The following is a 16,309-nucleotide window of genomic DNA, read 5'->3' as shown; positions in this document are numbered from 1 at the left end:
CTATGGGTTTCTTATTCTTATTTTCAGGATTTCTTTCTTTTAGAGTCATTTCATAAGTGAGTAGTGATCCTATGAGTTTGTCTAGAGATGTGGTTTTAAGGTTTCTTGCTTTGGTAATGGCCGTAGACTTTGGTTCACATATGGATGGAAGACCCCAAAGTATTTTATCATCTCATAGGTGGAATAAGTTTTTCCTAAAGCATTTAGGGAGTTTAATATGTGGGTGAATCTAGTATACATACTAGTGATGGATTCGTTGGGATTCATCTTGAAGGCCTTATATTCACTGGTTAACATATCTATTCGATTATCTATTACATCTTCGGTTCCTTCATAGGTTACTTTAAGTTTGTCCTATATTTCCTTAGCTGTCTTGCAAGTCATGACTCTATTAAATTCATTGATATCTTGTGCACAATATAGGACATTAATTGCACTTGCATTTACTTGAAGCATTTTATGATTAAGTTTAGTTATGTCTTTTTCTTCTTTTAGGACTTGTTTACCGTCTACCAACTTGGTAGGAATTAAGTCACCATCTGTGACAACCTTCCAATCCATAGATTGAAGGTAAATTTTCATACGTTGTTTCTAAAAGGTATAATTTAGTCCACAAAAGATGGGTGGTCGTGTTGTGGATTGACCCTCTCTGAAGGGAGTTACTCCTATATTTGCCACGTATATCTTTGTGTAACTACTGTTTAGGATTTGTTACAACTTAGCTCTGTTACCAATTGAAAGTGGAATAGTGATCCCAAGAGGGGGGTGAATTGGGTTATTAAAACTTTGAGTTCCTTTTTTCAATTTTTTACTTACTTATTTGATATACACAGCAAAGATTAAGCAAACCAATCAATTCACAACTAAAACAAACCACAAATTAACTGAAAACTTAAACAACCAACCAATTTAAGAATAACCAACCATAAATACCAAACCAATCACAATTTGGAGACCTTTATGGAATTTTAGCTTTTGCTTTTGTAAGCAGCCCTGTAAGCAATTTGCAAGCCTTGTTTTTGAATTGATTTTTATTGCGTTGTCTTAATTAGTATTTCCGCAAATTAACCAACGTACTCCCTTATGGGTTTCCACAAATAGTTAATTGAAACGCACTTTCGTTAAATTAAGCGTCTTCTTTTAATTCAACGTTTGAAACCTACAACCTACACTTAGCACACACAACCATTATATATATAGTGCTGAAATTTAAAAGAGTAGGGCAAGAAGAACACCACGATTTTACGAGGTTCGGCTTATCCGCAACCTACGTCCTCGCCTTTGGCCAATACCACCAAAAGATTCCATTAGTAAAACTCTTTACGGGTAGAGCAAACGGTTTACAAATTTCCCTCCTTAAGGGCAGAGCACCCTCTCCAAGCGATTCCCCTCGCTCAGTCCAACGATCCAAACATCTTGGAATTGTCAACAATCTACAATAAAATAATCAAAAGATTTTTGTACACAAGATACTCTCCAATAGAGTTGATTAATACAATTTCAAACCATATACTTCAAAGTAAATCAATATGAAATTGAAATTGGAGCTCAAGGAAGTTTATCACTGATTAATTTTATCAATGATTGAAAGATTCAGATTTGAAGCACAAGATCAGTGATTGAAAGTCAGCAACACTCAGTAGGATTCGTGCAAAATATGGTAGCAAGAGAGCCTTTGAATGATGAGAGCAATTAAGAGACATTGAGAGTTAAATTGTATGCTTGGTGTATAAAATCGATGGCCTTGGAGCCTATTTAAAAACTTGGAAAAGTATTTTTCTTGATCCCCAAGTTTACTTGGAGTAGTGTCCAAGTTTTAGACAAATTTGAGCCCAAAGAAATCAATTTTAAAAAACTTTACCGTTATAAAAATTTTGAAATTTCCCGCATGGTAGCAGCTTGTCACCTTTTGGTCAGGCGCCTGTCACTTTAAAACTTAGTTTTAAAACAAAGGTCAAAGGGTGTTAGTCACCTGGAAGAACCTAGTCAGGCTTCTCAATTTACCACGTCAGGCGCCTGTCAAGGTCTCGTCAGTAGCCTGACGACCTTTTGTCTGTTCATCTTAAAAACGTTTAATTTGTCAGCCTACTGAGGGATTTTAGCCAGGCTTTTGTCTAGTTCAAAAATGCTGATTTTAAGATAACTTTTCAAAAACTCTATTTGCTTCTTAAATCTTGAATTTTTAATTTGTTTACTTAAAAAAAATATTTTCCAAGATTGAATTTTAGGTCTCTAGGTCTCTTGTACCTAAAGAGCTTCAAAGAATTTCATATTTGAATATACTTGAAGTACTTACAAAGTGTGTCCTATAGACTCATTCAACTTTTCATTTCTTGAACTCCTTGAAATCTTCTTATATGAAGTTGTTGCTTTGAGTTCTCTTATTAGTCTTGAGTTTTATTGTTCTTCGAGCTTTCATTCTTGATCACTTGAATTGAAGCGAGCTTTCAAAATGTTCCTTGTGATCATATGAATTATGTTGAGTCCCAATTCACCCCCTTCTTGGGAATACACCTTACTTTTCAACAGTGGTACCCCTATATTTTTATGGGTAGAAGCTTTCACTACTGCTGCCTACCTTATTAATCGGTTGTCTTAGCTATTTATTTTGAAACTCCATACTTTACACTGCATGACACTCATCATGATTATTCTTCATTTTGTGTCTTTGGTTCTAAATGTTTTTTTTACACCTAGGATACACGGCGACACAAGTTTGATCCAAAAACCGTACTTTGCATCTTCGTAGGCTATAGTGATAAACATAAAGGATGTAAATGTTTTCATCCCTCTAGCAAAATATTGTTTATCTCCCGCCATGTGGATTTTGATGAGTTTTTTTTTTCCTTATAAAAGTACTCGGAATCAAAGCATTACTCTTCGTCATTAACATATTTGATTTATGGTTACCTCATACTGACACCAATCTTGTTACGTACAGAGACTTAGTTGCCAACACTTACACCACCATGTGTTGAGTCCTTTGCCGGTAGTGCCAATATTCATTCCAGCTTCAAAAACTTTTGCAGGTTCTCTCTCCCTGACTAAAGATAAAAGTCAACATGGAGCCCAAAAACTCAGGTCTGAACGTGAGTCTGAGATGTAATTGGCACCACTTAAGCATGAGTCACTCCAGATCGAGTCTGAGATGCAGCTGCCACAACTTAAGCATGAGTTATCTCATCTCGAGTCTGAGATGCATGAGCAACCCACACATTCTTCATAGCCTAAGTATGAGCCCTCTCAAATAGTCTCACAGCCCCAAATTCAACATATTCAACCTCCATAAGCACCCCTCTGACTTGCCATGGTTACACGCTCACAAAGACGAATTGTTAAACCCAATCCAAAATATGTCTTGACTTACTAGACATTCTCAGCCAATGTCCCTTGTGAACCTCATAATATTTGACCTGCCTTAGCTCACCCTAGCTAGAAGGCAACAATGGATGAGGAACTTGAGGCTCTTCATAAAAATCAGACTTGGCAACTTGTTTCTCGCACTTATGACATGCATGTTATTGGATCTGAATGGGTGCCCAAGCCAAAACTCAAACCCAACGGCTCACTAGATCATCTCAAAGCTCGAGTTGTAGCAAAGGGATATTATTAAGTTAATGGGTTGGACTACTTCAAGACCTTTTCCCCAGTCATCAAACTTGGAACTATCCGCATGGTCACCACCATAGCACTTGTTCAGAAATGGCCTATACATCAACTTGACGTAAAAAATGCTTTCTTGCATTGTTTAATTTTTGAAGATATATACATGGAAAAACCTCTAGGAATGGCTGACCCTCAATATCCAACACATGTTTGCAAGCTCTAGAAGGCACTCTATGGCCTCAAACAAGCACCTCATGCTTGGTTTAATTGGTTTAGCACTTTTATTCTTAAATATGGTTTCTTTTGCAGCCTAGAAGACTTATCCTTATTCATTTTTCATTCTAACTTTGGCACACTAATTCTTCTTCTTTATGTAGATGATATACTTCTCATAGGATCCTATATTGATCAAGTTACAACCTTCATTCTGCTTCTGAGTTTAGAATTTGCGATGAAGGACTTAGGACTAGTTCATCACTTTCTTGGGATTGAGATCTCTTAAATGCCTAATGGTTTCCACTTGTCCCAGTCACATTATGCCCTTACCATCCTTGAACGAGACAACATGGTCGATTGTAAGCCCGTTAGCACACCACTTGAAGTAAAGACCAAGACCTCATCAAATGACATCTTATTGGAAGATCCACGTTACATTTGAGGACTTGTTGGTGCTTTATAGTATCTAACACTCACACATCAAGATCTTTCATACAGTGTTAACTAGGTAACTCAATTCGTGCATGCTCCTACTATCGTGCATTTAAAAATGGTTCGTCATATCTTAAGATATGTCAAAGGCACTATTGACATAGGCTTACACTTTACTTTCAATACTACACTTGATCTATGTGTTTCTCAAATGCAGGTTGGGAGAGCTATTCCACCACAAGGCGCTCTACCATTGGATATTGCATGTTTTTTGGAGGAAATCTCATCTCTTGGTGTGTGAAGAAATAGCACACCATCTCTAGATCCAGCACCGTAGCGGAGTATCGAGCCATGGCCAACACTATAGCCGAACTCACAAGGATGAAATTTATTCTAAAAGATCTTCACATTCCACTTGCCTCTCCTCCAATCCTCTATTGCAACAACCTTAGTGCTCTGCATATGACAGTTAATATGGTGTTTCATGCTTATAGTAAACATATTGAGTTAGATTATCATTTTGTGTGCGAACGAGTTGCACTTGGACTTTTCATCACTCAACACATCTCCACTGATGATCAAGTAGAAGATCTCTTCACTAAAGCAATGTCAAAGGCTGCTCTCAGTTACTTTTGAACAAAACTCTGCCTCCAACCCTGGGACAGTTTGAAGGAAGGTATTAGCACAACCTAATAGCTTAGCATGATTTGTGGGAATCAATGGAGTGATAAGGAGATCCAAAACTATTAGAGAAATAAGGAGAGGCTACCTATATTAGTGGAGAGACGTTGGAGGATGAAGGAGTTTCAATGGCAACAGATTCAACCCAAGATGGTAGTTCAAAAAGATAAGGAAACTTCAACAAAAATAGTAAATGAGCATATCTTGGATTCAAATCAAATCAGATCACCTTTGGTGGTATTTGAAATTAGTCAAGATGCAAGGCATATTGTTGAGAATATTGCCCACGGATTTCATGCAATCTATTACTATGTTTTTTTATGTTTAAATAGAAGTCCTATGTATTGGTTTAAGAGTGTAGCCAAGTGTTCACGTTTATTTTCAATAAAAAGAAAACATTTTTTTATTCAAACATCTTCGTCGTTTTCAAATTTTCTTCTTATTACTCATTCGTTGAGCATCGTCTCATTCCAATTATTTACATTTTATAGAATATGTTGTTTCTAGTTCAATTCCACTATGGGGCTAGTAAAGGGATCAAACATTGTTGTTTATAAGTTTATTATCATTATTATTGTTTTTACTAGTAGTCATTGTTTTTTTTGAATACTTTGACCTATTGGGTTTGCTTTATTAGATTTGTTGGGCTATTGTTGATTTTGGGACTATATTACAAAACAGTTATGAACTGATTTTTTTTTCTTTTATTAGTACCTCGTGGCATTATTTTTGAAAGAATGTTTTCTAATTATTAATATCCACTTTACGTTTGAAAGTTATTTTTTCCTTAAAATCCATGATAAGTTCATAACCTAGCTAAGTGGGACTTGTCAAATTGGGCTATGACATATTTAGTTTAACAAGAGGCTACCTGCGGATGGTGGGTGCCCCGCAACTTTTGAGTAATAATTGAAACAAAATAAAATAACAAATAAATAAATTTTTTTTAAAATAATAATTATTACATTTAAAGAAAAATATTGTTTTAAGGTGGTTATGGAATTAATTTTTTAAATATTTATGGTAGTCATATGGATATTTTAAAAAACTATTGATAGGTACTTATAGGAATTTATTTAGTACATTTATGGATAATTAAAGTGAAAAGTAAGGTGTGCCCAAGAGGAGGTGAATTGGGATTTTAAAAGTTTTTTTTAATCTTTTTACAAATTCACAACCTTTTATAAATTTAGCAAACACACAAGAATGATTTTTTTTTTAAAGCTTTGATTAAACTAACCACAATCCACACTTAATATCAACACAAGCCAATCACTTTCAACAATAACAATTAATCAACCAATCAATCAATCAATCCCAAAATACTTAGCCAATATATGAGCTGCAACACTTCCTTGATTCATCGTTTGTGTAACTCAAATTAGAGTTTGATAAAAGTCCTGTATTTATAAATTTTATGCATTTTCTTTTAACCAAGGTTTTCGCAAACGATTAATCAATGTACTCCCTTTAAGGTTTTTGCAAAAGATCAATCAACATACTTCCTTAAATTAAAAGTCTTCTCAATCTCAAACTTTTAGCTTCCTGCACTTAGATATACAACCACGCAATTTATATATGTAGTAATTTAAATAAAAAGGGTAGAGAATGAGACTAAGTTTTTTACGATATTCGACTTACACTAGCCTACGTCCTTGTCTTAGGCAAAACCACCTTAGGATTCCACTATAGCACTCCTTTCTGGGTGGAGCAAACCGTTACAATCCCTCCTTCACCAAGCTAGAGTGTGACTCTCCAAACGATAACTTACACTTGGTCCAACAATGATTAAAGAACCTGAACCGTCTACAAAAACAAAAACAAGATTTTGTGTACAAAAACACTCTCGAACAAAGCTAGTTAGTATAACAATTCAGCACTAATAATATACTTCAATTCAAAACAATAATTGAAAGAATTTGAAGTCTTTAGAAGTATATCACCGTGAGCTTTCTTTATAGGTTGAAAGAATTTAGAGTAGGCTCAGAATTTGCAAACGATTCACAGCAACCTCAGTAGAAAAAACTTAGAAAGTATTAGCACAAGAGAGCTTTTGAGAGTATTTGGAGTTTTGAGAGCAAAAAAGCTATATTGTTGTAATTGCTTGGTGTGTTTTAATCCTTAGCCTTGGGGAGTTATTTATAGATGAGAAACCAAGAGTTTTTTCATGTTCCCCAAGTGACTTGGAGTGTTTCCCAAGTTTTCATAACGATTAGAATTTAAAAAATCAAATTTGGAAAGTGCCCGTTATGTTTAAAATTTAAAATCTCGAAGAGTCACTCTCGTGGATCCATATAAAATAGAGATTTTCAAAGGCAGAATTGAGTCAGTCGACTGGAAAGACAGAAGTCAATCGCTTAGGTCCTCTCGGGTTAGTTTAAAATCAGTTTAAATACGAATCAGTTGACTAGGAAATCCTTCTCAGTCACCTACAAAATATGAGTGAACCTTGAAAAGGCTCCCCCTTACACTAAGCATATTTTTAGCATGGTTTTGAAAGTATAATAATCATGCAATAATATATCATGCAAGAGCTTATATTTATCATATTTCATATATTCACCATATTCCAGCATATATCACTTTCAATCATCTCAATGTCATATTGCAACTTTATGCTTAATTTTGCTTAATATTTCTCTCCCTTTTGACATCAATCAAAAAGAGAAAGCAAATAGCAATCAAAGTCTAAGATAGACACAAAGTCATATACACCAGATGATATATATATAAGAGCATAGGTGTACATAGTGCAACTTGAGATACACATAAAAAAAAAAAATCGAAATACAATCCCAAACATAAATAAACTAAATACATATAGAAAGAAAATACCACAAAACAACTAATGAAACAATGAAATATATAACATAACAATAAAAAAACACTCAAGCATTAGTAGTAGCTGCATCATCATCATCAGAGCCTTCATTATCTCCTTCTTCTTTCTCTTCCTCAAATTCCTCATCAGAAGCATCATCACTAGGATAACGTGAGGAACTAGCCTAATATTCCTCTAAAAGGCTAAGTCTTTGATTAATGGAGGAAATACTAGATTGAAGGGAGGAATGAATTTCCTTAAAAGATTGAAAAACTAAGCGTATATCATTACTGAAAGTGGTGAACTGATGATGGAAGGGTATGAACCATGCAAGAGCATCAAGCTGTGGTTCAGGCTGCTGGTCAGGAGCTTGTTTAGGAGCTGGTCTTAGTGGTCTTCTTCGTCTTAGAAACCAACCTTGTTCATACTTTGTATAGCCCATCTGTTTGAGAGTTGTACAATTGAACAAGTCATATCAAGTTCTTTTGATGAACAACTCAGTTTGACTGATGATACTTAGATGAGAAAACAAAGCATTGAGAATGCCGCCATATGGAAGAGTAACCCTTTGTGCTTCCAACCTTGTCCACATCAATTTCAAAATCAAACTGGACAAGTCAAGTTTCTTTCATTTCAAAAGACACCACATGATGAAATAATCCACATATGATAAATAATCATGTGATCCGACCTAAGGTGTGATGTTATATATAATGATTTTCTGAAGGATTTGTGTTTGAAGGGTCAACTGAGTATACTTAGGAGGAGTCCTAAATTTTTCCTGTGCTTCTTCCATAATTAAAGGTAAAAATTCTTCTCGGGTGAATCCTTGATCCATGATCCAAGTGCGTGAAAATGCAGGACACTCAAATTCACTGCGATCAATATGAAGAATAGGGGCCAAGGTTTGAGGAGTTAAGACAGTTTTATGACCTCTAACTTGGGTAGAAAAAAACTAATTGATTTTGGGTCATATTAGATAGAATATCTTAACAAGATTAGGGTATAGATCCTTTGCTTGATAGGCCACAAGGTTTTTCCATCCAATTGCCCTGTACATAGGTATAATATTTGGAAAATTGTCCTCAAAGGAAGTTGTGTCAATAATCTTACCGAGTATAGGATCAGCTGCACGAAGATGAATACAATACCGTTGTTTTTCTTGAGGAGTAACCAGCCATTGATCAAGATTATCATCTTCTTGTTGGCTGGAGGTAGAACCTCGATTTGCAGCTTGTTTAGTTCTTGGCATTTTTGTGAATTAAAAACCACACAAACCCTAGAAATTCGAAGTAGAAGAAGTGGGAAGATGATTTTCAATCGTTTGGAGGAAGGATTTTGGGTTTAGAATCAAAGGGAATAGAAGAGAAGGGTTTCGGGTGAGTGGAAGAAGAGAGTCCAGTTCTGGAAAGAATGAACTTAGGGTTTTCACACTAAAAATTTATAAACCCCGATGATCCAGTCAACTGGATCTCTTGAAGTCAGTCGCCTGACGGACAGAAAAATGAATTGCTGCAACTCAGATGCTTGTTAGTTGACTGGGAATTCTGACTCACTCGCCCGACTCACAGACAAAATGGAATTTAGCAGCACAGGGGCTTGTCAGTCAGTTGGGAAATCTGACTCAGTTGCCTGACTCCCTAGAATTTCCAATTTTTCTCCTTTTCTCTTTTTGTATTCTGTCTAAGCCACTTTCCTATTGTGTAGTAGTCCTAGTTCTCTTCTAATTGATATAAATTTTTCTTCTGGAATAGGTTTCGTGAAATTGTCCGCCCATTGCTCATTTGTTTTTATAAATTCAAGCATTTTATCTTCTCTTTGCATGTGATCTCTTAGGAAATGATGTCTTATGTCAATATGTTTAGTTCATAAGTGTGACATTTGATTTTTAGAAATGTTTATAGCACTTGTGTTATCACATTTAATTGGAATATCTGAATATTTTAAGTTTAAGTCTTTTAATTGTTGTTTCATGTATAATGTTTGTGCGCAACAACTCCATGTGGCTACATGCTCAGCTTTAGCAGTGGATAAAGCTACAAAGTTTATTTTCTTTGAAAACCAAAATACTAGAGATCTTCCTAGAAAATGACCGGTACCACTTGTACTTTTTTTATCAATCTTACAACCTGTGTAATCGGCATCCAAATAACTAATCATTTCGAATCCGGTGTCATTAGGATACCAAAGTACTAAATCAATTGCTCATGTCAAGTATCTTAGAATTCATTTAACAACTATTTGATGAGATTCTTTAGGGGCTGGTTGAAACCGTGCACACATGCATACGCTAAACATTATGTCTGGTCTACTAGTTATTAAGTATAACAAGCTTCCTATCATACCTCTATAGTATTTCATATCAACCAGTTTTCCTTTGTCATCCTTATCAAGACTAATGGAAGTACTCATAGGAGGTCCTATGAGCTTACTACTTTCCATGTCAAATTTCTTAAGCATGTCTTTTATATATTTAGATTGATTTATAAAAGTTCAATTTTTGGCTTGTTTAATTTGAAAACCTATGAAATAGTTTAATTCTCCCATCATGCTCATTTCAAATTCTTCTTGCATACATTTAGAAAATTCCTTACATAGATCATTATTAGTTGCTTCAAATATGATATCATATACATAAATTTGGACTATAAGCATGTCCTTTTTCTTAGTTTTGATAAATAAGGTACTATCAACCTTTCCTCTAGAAAACCCTTTTTCTAGTAAGAATCCACTTAATCTTTCATACCATGCCCTAGGGGCTTGTTTCAACCCATATAAGGCCTTAGTTAACTTAAATATATAATCAGGATTTTGAATGTCTTCAAAACCCGGAGGTTGTGCAACATATACCTCTTCATTTATAAAACCATTTAAAAAGACACTTTTTACATCCATTTGATATAATTTGAATTCCTTATGAGATGCATATGCTAGTAGCATTCTTATTACTTCTATTCTAGCTACGAGGGCAAATGTCTCATCATAATCTATTCCTTCTTCTTGGTTGTATCCTTGAGCTATAAGTCTAACTTTATTTCTTACCACAATTCTATTTTCATCCTTTTTATTTCTAAATACCCACGTAGTTCCAATGATTGAATGATTATCTAGTTTGGGAACTAATTTCCATACTTTATTTCTTTCAAATTGATTTACGTCTTCTTGCATGACCATTATCCATGAGTCATCACTTAGAGCTTCTTCAACATTCTTAGATTCATCTTGAGATAAGAAAGTATAATGATTACATAGATTTTTCAAAGAAGATCTTGTAGTTACACCTCATGATGGTTCTCTTATGATTTGATCATTCAGATGATTTCTTACATATTTCAATTCTTTGGGTAATTCAGAATTTTCTATAGCATCATCATTTGATTTTAATTCATTTTCTTCTTCTTTTGCTTCTACAATTTCAAAGTCTTCTGGTTTTTGAGTATTTTGAACTTCTTCAACATTTATTGTTTTATTAAATGGATTTTCTTCATCAAACGTTACATGAATTGATTCTATAATTGTAAGAGTTCTTTTATTATATATTCTAAAGGCTTTACTCTTTAATGCATACCCTAAGAATATACCTTCATCATCTTTTACATCAAATTTACCTAAATCATCTTTGTCATTTAATACAAAGCATTTGCATCCAAAAACATGAAAGTAAGAAATGTTAGGCCTTCTACCTTTCCAAAGTTCATAGGGAGTTTTATTTAAATTTGATCTTATTGATACTTTATTTATCACATAGCATGCGGTATTTACCGCTTCAACCCAAAAATATTTTGGAAGCTTATGTTCATTTAGCATCGTTCTTGCCATTCCTTAAAGAATTCTATTTTTTCTTTCAACAACTTTATTCTGTTGTGGAGTTCTAGGTGCTGAAAAATTATGATTAATTCTATATTCATTATAAAATTTTTCAACTTCTTTGTTGTTGAATTCTCTTCCTTGATCACTCCTTATGTTTGAGACACTATATTCTTTTTCATTTTGAAGTTTCTTGCATAAATTTAGTAACATGTTACAAGCTTCATCCTTGGAGGCTAAGAATAATGCCCCGGTAAACTTAGAGTAGTCATCAACTATGACAAAGGCATATTGCTTTCCTCATATGCTTTGAGTTCTAGTAGAACCAAACAAATCTAAATGAATAAGTTCTAAGGGTCTACTAGTGGAAATATGTTTCTTCTTTTTAAAGCTTGTTTTAATTTGTTTTCTAAGTTGGCAAGTATCACAAATTTTATCTTTTATGAGTTTTGTATTTGGTAAATCTTTGACTAACTTATTTCTAGATAAGTTTGATAATAGATCCATGCTTGCATGTCCTAGTCTTCTATGCCAAAGCCAACTGGCTTCATTTATGACAGCCAAACATGTTACATCTTGAGAGATTAGGTTTTCAAGGTTTATTCAATATACGTTATTGAATCTATAAGCAGTAAATAGGATTTCATGTTTTCTTGGATTTTGAACTATGCACTTATCTTGCTTAAAGACTATGTCAAACCCTTTGTCACTAAGTTGACTTATGCTTAAGAGGTCATGCTTTAATCCATCCACTAACAAAACATCATCAATTGTAAGGGAGGGTTCTTTACCTATTTTACCAATCCCGACGATTTTACCTTTAGCATTGTCATTGAAGGTCACATACCCTCCATCTTTTTGAACTAGGGTAGTGAACTTTGTTCTATCCCCGGTCATATGTCTTGAACACCCGCTGCCCAAGTACCATTTTTCCTTTGATGGAGTGATCCTAAAGCATACCTACAAGGAAGGATTTACAGGTTTACTTTTGGAACCCAAACCTTCTGAATTCTTTTTAAGTTATATCAATTTTTAGTGTTCACTTTCCATTCATTTTTTATTTTGACATGCTTCTTTTTAAGTGGACAATTAAACTTTATGTGTCCCTTATTCCTACACAAGAAGCAAGTAGTGTGTTCATGAATATTTGTAGATGATGTACTAGCATGGTATTTTGCTTCTTTTACAAAATATCCCATGAATAAGTTCTTCTTCTTTTTGTTTTCAATTCCATTGTAACCAATCCCTTCTTTGTTACTAATCACCCTTTGTTGTCCAACCATATTTTCAAAATTTTCTTTTCCTCTAGTAAAGTTGTAAATGATTTTATTTTTATCTTCAATTTTACTTTTAAGATCACTTATTTCTAAGTCGTTCTTGCTTTCACCATTTACTTGTAGTTTTACTAACTCTTGAGACATGTAGTTAATTTTCTTCATAAGATCATCAATATGAGATTCTTTTTCTTTTTCAGTTGTTTTAGAACTTTCTAGTTGATTCTTAAGATTTTCATTTTGTTCTTTCAAGGCTATGTTTCTTTTTGATACTTTAATGAACCTATTATGTAAGGTGAATAATTCAACTTGGATTTCCTTGTATGAAGGCATACTATCACATGAATCATTACAAGACTCTTCACTAGATTCTTCCGATGAACTATAGTAAGAGTTTACCTCTGCATTGTGTGCCATAAAGCACATGTTGGGAACTTCTTGTTCACTTGATTCATTCTCCGATTCGTTTAAGCTTGTATCATCCCATGTAGCATTCATTGCCTTCTTTTTCTTCTTCTTGTCTTTCTTCAGTTGTAGACAATCAGGTTTAATGTGTCTGACCATCTTGCGGTTGTAACATATAAGTGGTTCATTCTTAGTTTCATTTGTTTTTGTTTCTCCTTTGTTAGTTTTTGATCATTTAAACTTCTTAGGGAATTTCCTATTCTTTCTGAAAAATTTTCCAAGTCTTTTAGTAATAAAGGCTAGTTCATCATCATCTAATTCATTATCTTCATCTTCATCACTAAAACTTTCGTTGTTAGTCTTAAGGGCTATTGATTTCTTATTTTTATTGTTCTCTGAATTTATTTCATTTATCGCTATCTCATATGTGAGAAGGGATTCGATTAACTCATCAAGGGAGGTATTTTTCAGGTTTCTTCCTTCTGTTATTGCTGTGGCCTTAGGTTTCCATATTGGAGGAAGTTTTCTAAGGATTTTTTGAATCATTTCATATGTTCAATAATTTTTCCCTAAAGCATTTAAGAAATTTATTATGTGAGTAAACCTAGTATACATGCTAGTGATAGTTTCATCAGGATTCATCTTAAAGACTTCATACTCGCTAGTGAACATGTCGATTCTACTATTTCTAACATCTAGCGTTCCTTCATAGGTTACTTATAACTTATCCCATTGTTCTTTAGATGACTTACATGCCATGACCCTATTGAATTCATTAACGTCTAAAGTACAATATAATGCATTCATGACACTTGAGTTTACTTGCATCATTTTATAGTCATTATCGGTCAAGTCTCATTCTTCTGAACTTCTTTACCATCTACTAATTTAGTAGGAATGTAGTCACCATGTGTGACAATTTTCCATACTTTCCAATCCATAGTTTGAATATAAATTCTCATTCTTTGTTTCCAAAAGGTGTAGTTTGCACAACAGAAAATAGGGGGTCTAGTTGAGGATTGTCCCTCAGTAAAAAGGGATACACCTAAGTGTGTCATTTAGATCTTTATTTAAGAATTTCTATAATCTCACTCTAATACCAATTGAAAAGTAAGGTGTATGCCCAAGGGGGGGGGGTGAATTGGGATTTTAAAAGTTTCTTTTTAATCTTTTTACAAATTCACAACCCTTTATAAATTTAGCAAACACACAAGAATGATTTTTTTTAAAAGCTTCGATTAAACTCACTACAATCCACACTTAATATCAACACAAGCCAATCACTTTCAACAATAACAATCAATCAACCAATCAATCAATCAATCCCAAAATTCTTAGCCAATATATGAGCTGCAACACTTCCTTGATTCATCGTTTGTGTAACTCAAATTAGAGTTTGATAAAAGTCCTGTATTTATGAATTTTATACGCTTTTTTTTAACCAAGATTTCCGAAAATGATTAATCAATGTACTCCCTTTAAGGTTTTCACAAAAGATCAATCAACGTACTTCCTTAAATTAAAAGTCTTCTCAATCTCAAACTTTTAGCTTCCTGCGCTTAGATATACAACCACACAATTTATACATGCAGTAATTTAAAGAGAAAGGGTAGGCAATGAGACCGAGTTTTTTACGAGGTTCAACTTACACCAGCCTACGTCCTTGCCTTAGGCAAGACCACTTAAGGATTCCACTATAGCACTCCTTTCCGGGCGGAGCAAACCGTTACAATCCCTCCTTCAATAGGCTAGAGTGTGCCTCTCCAAATGATACCCTATGCTTGGTTTAATAACGATTCAAGAACCTGAACTGTCTACAAAGACAAAAACAAGATTTTGTGTATAAAGACACTCTCAAACAGAGCTAATTAGTACAACAATTCAGCACTAATAATATACTTCAATTCAAAACAATAATTGAAAGAATTTGAAGTCTTTAGAAGTATGTCACCGTGAGCTTTCTTTCTAGGATGAAAGAATTTAGAGTAGGCTCAAAATTTGCAAGCAATTCACAACAACCTCAGTAGAAAAAACTTAGAAAATATTAGCACAAGAGAGCTTTTGAGAGTATTGGGAGTTCTGAGAGCAAGAAAGCTATATTGCTGTAATTGCTTGGCGTGTTTTAATCCTTAGCCTTGGGGAATTATTTATAGATGAGAAATCAAGAGTTTTCCCAAGTTTTCATGATGATTAGAATTTAAAAAATCAAATTTGGAAAGTACCCGTTATGTTTAAAATTTAAAATCTCGAAGAGTCAGTCGTCTGGATCCATTTAAAACAGAGATTTTCAAAGGCAAAACCGAGTTAGTCGACTGGAAAGTCAGGAGTCAGTCACTTGGGTCCTCTCGGGTTAGTTCAAAATCAGTTTAAATACGAATAAGTTGGCTGGAAAGACCAAAAAACTGATTTTTAAAATTTTTGTTTCCAAATTCTTTTTACTCTTTGCTTTCCCCAAAATAAGTGAAGGTTTTTGAAAAGCATTTTCTGAGGTTTCTCAAAACATGGTCTCTAAGTCAATTGAATTCCTAATTGTTGCACTAACTGAGTTTTTTAATCTTGTTTTGATGATAATAATTGAAGGATGTTTTAACTTGTGTTGTTGAGTGACTTTATTTCAGGTCTAAGTAAGAGGACACTCATGGTTAATCATGGAAAGTAAGCTGGAAATCAAAGTCAATAAAGTGAAAGCTTCTCAATATATTGAAGCAATGAACGACAAATGAAGAGCTTAAAGGCTAAGCAAGACTTGAAGTAAAGACTGAACCTGAAGAGGCTGCAAGACTTAGTGATTAAGGAGATCATGCTTAGAATAATGTTTGCAAGTACTTTAAATTCATTACTATTTAGATATGTGAAGCTCTTTAGGATAAAAATACTTAGAAACCATTTATTCTAAAACTCTTGAAAATGATTTTGAAAGAGTGGTACTTAAGTTTTTCAAAATGAACTAGAGTTTAAAAATTAAAAATGAAAAAGAGAGGGCTGGTCAACCGACTGACTAGAACACACCAAGTTTGGCCAGCCGACTAACAAGCATAATGAATGGAAAAACATCTATCCAGCCGAC

The sequence above is a fragment of the Malania oleifera genome, chromosome 2 (genome assembly GCF_029873635.1).
Source record: "Malania oleifera isolate guangnan ecotype guangnan chromosome 2, ASM2987363v1, whole genome shotgun sequence".
Classification (NCBI taxonomy): domain Eukaryota; kingdom Viridiplantae; phylum Streptophyta; class Magnoliopsida; order Santalales; family Ximeniaceae; genus Malania; species Malania oleifera.
The sequence above is the reverse complement of the archived record's forward strand: the minus strand, read 5'-3'. Positions refer to the sequence as shown.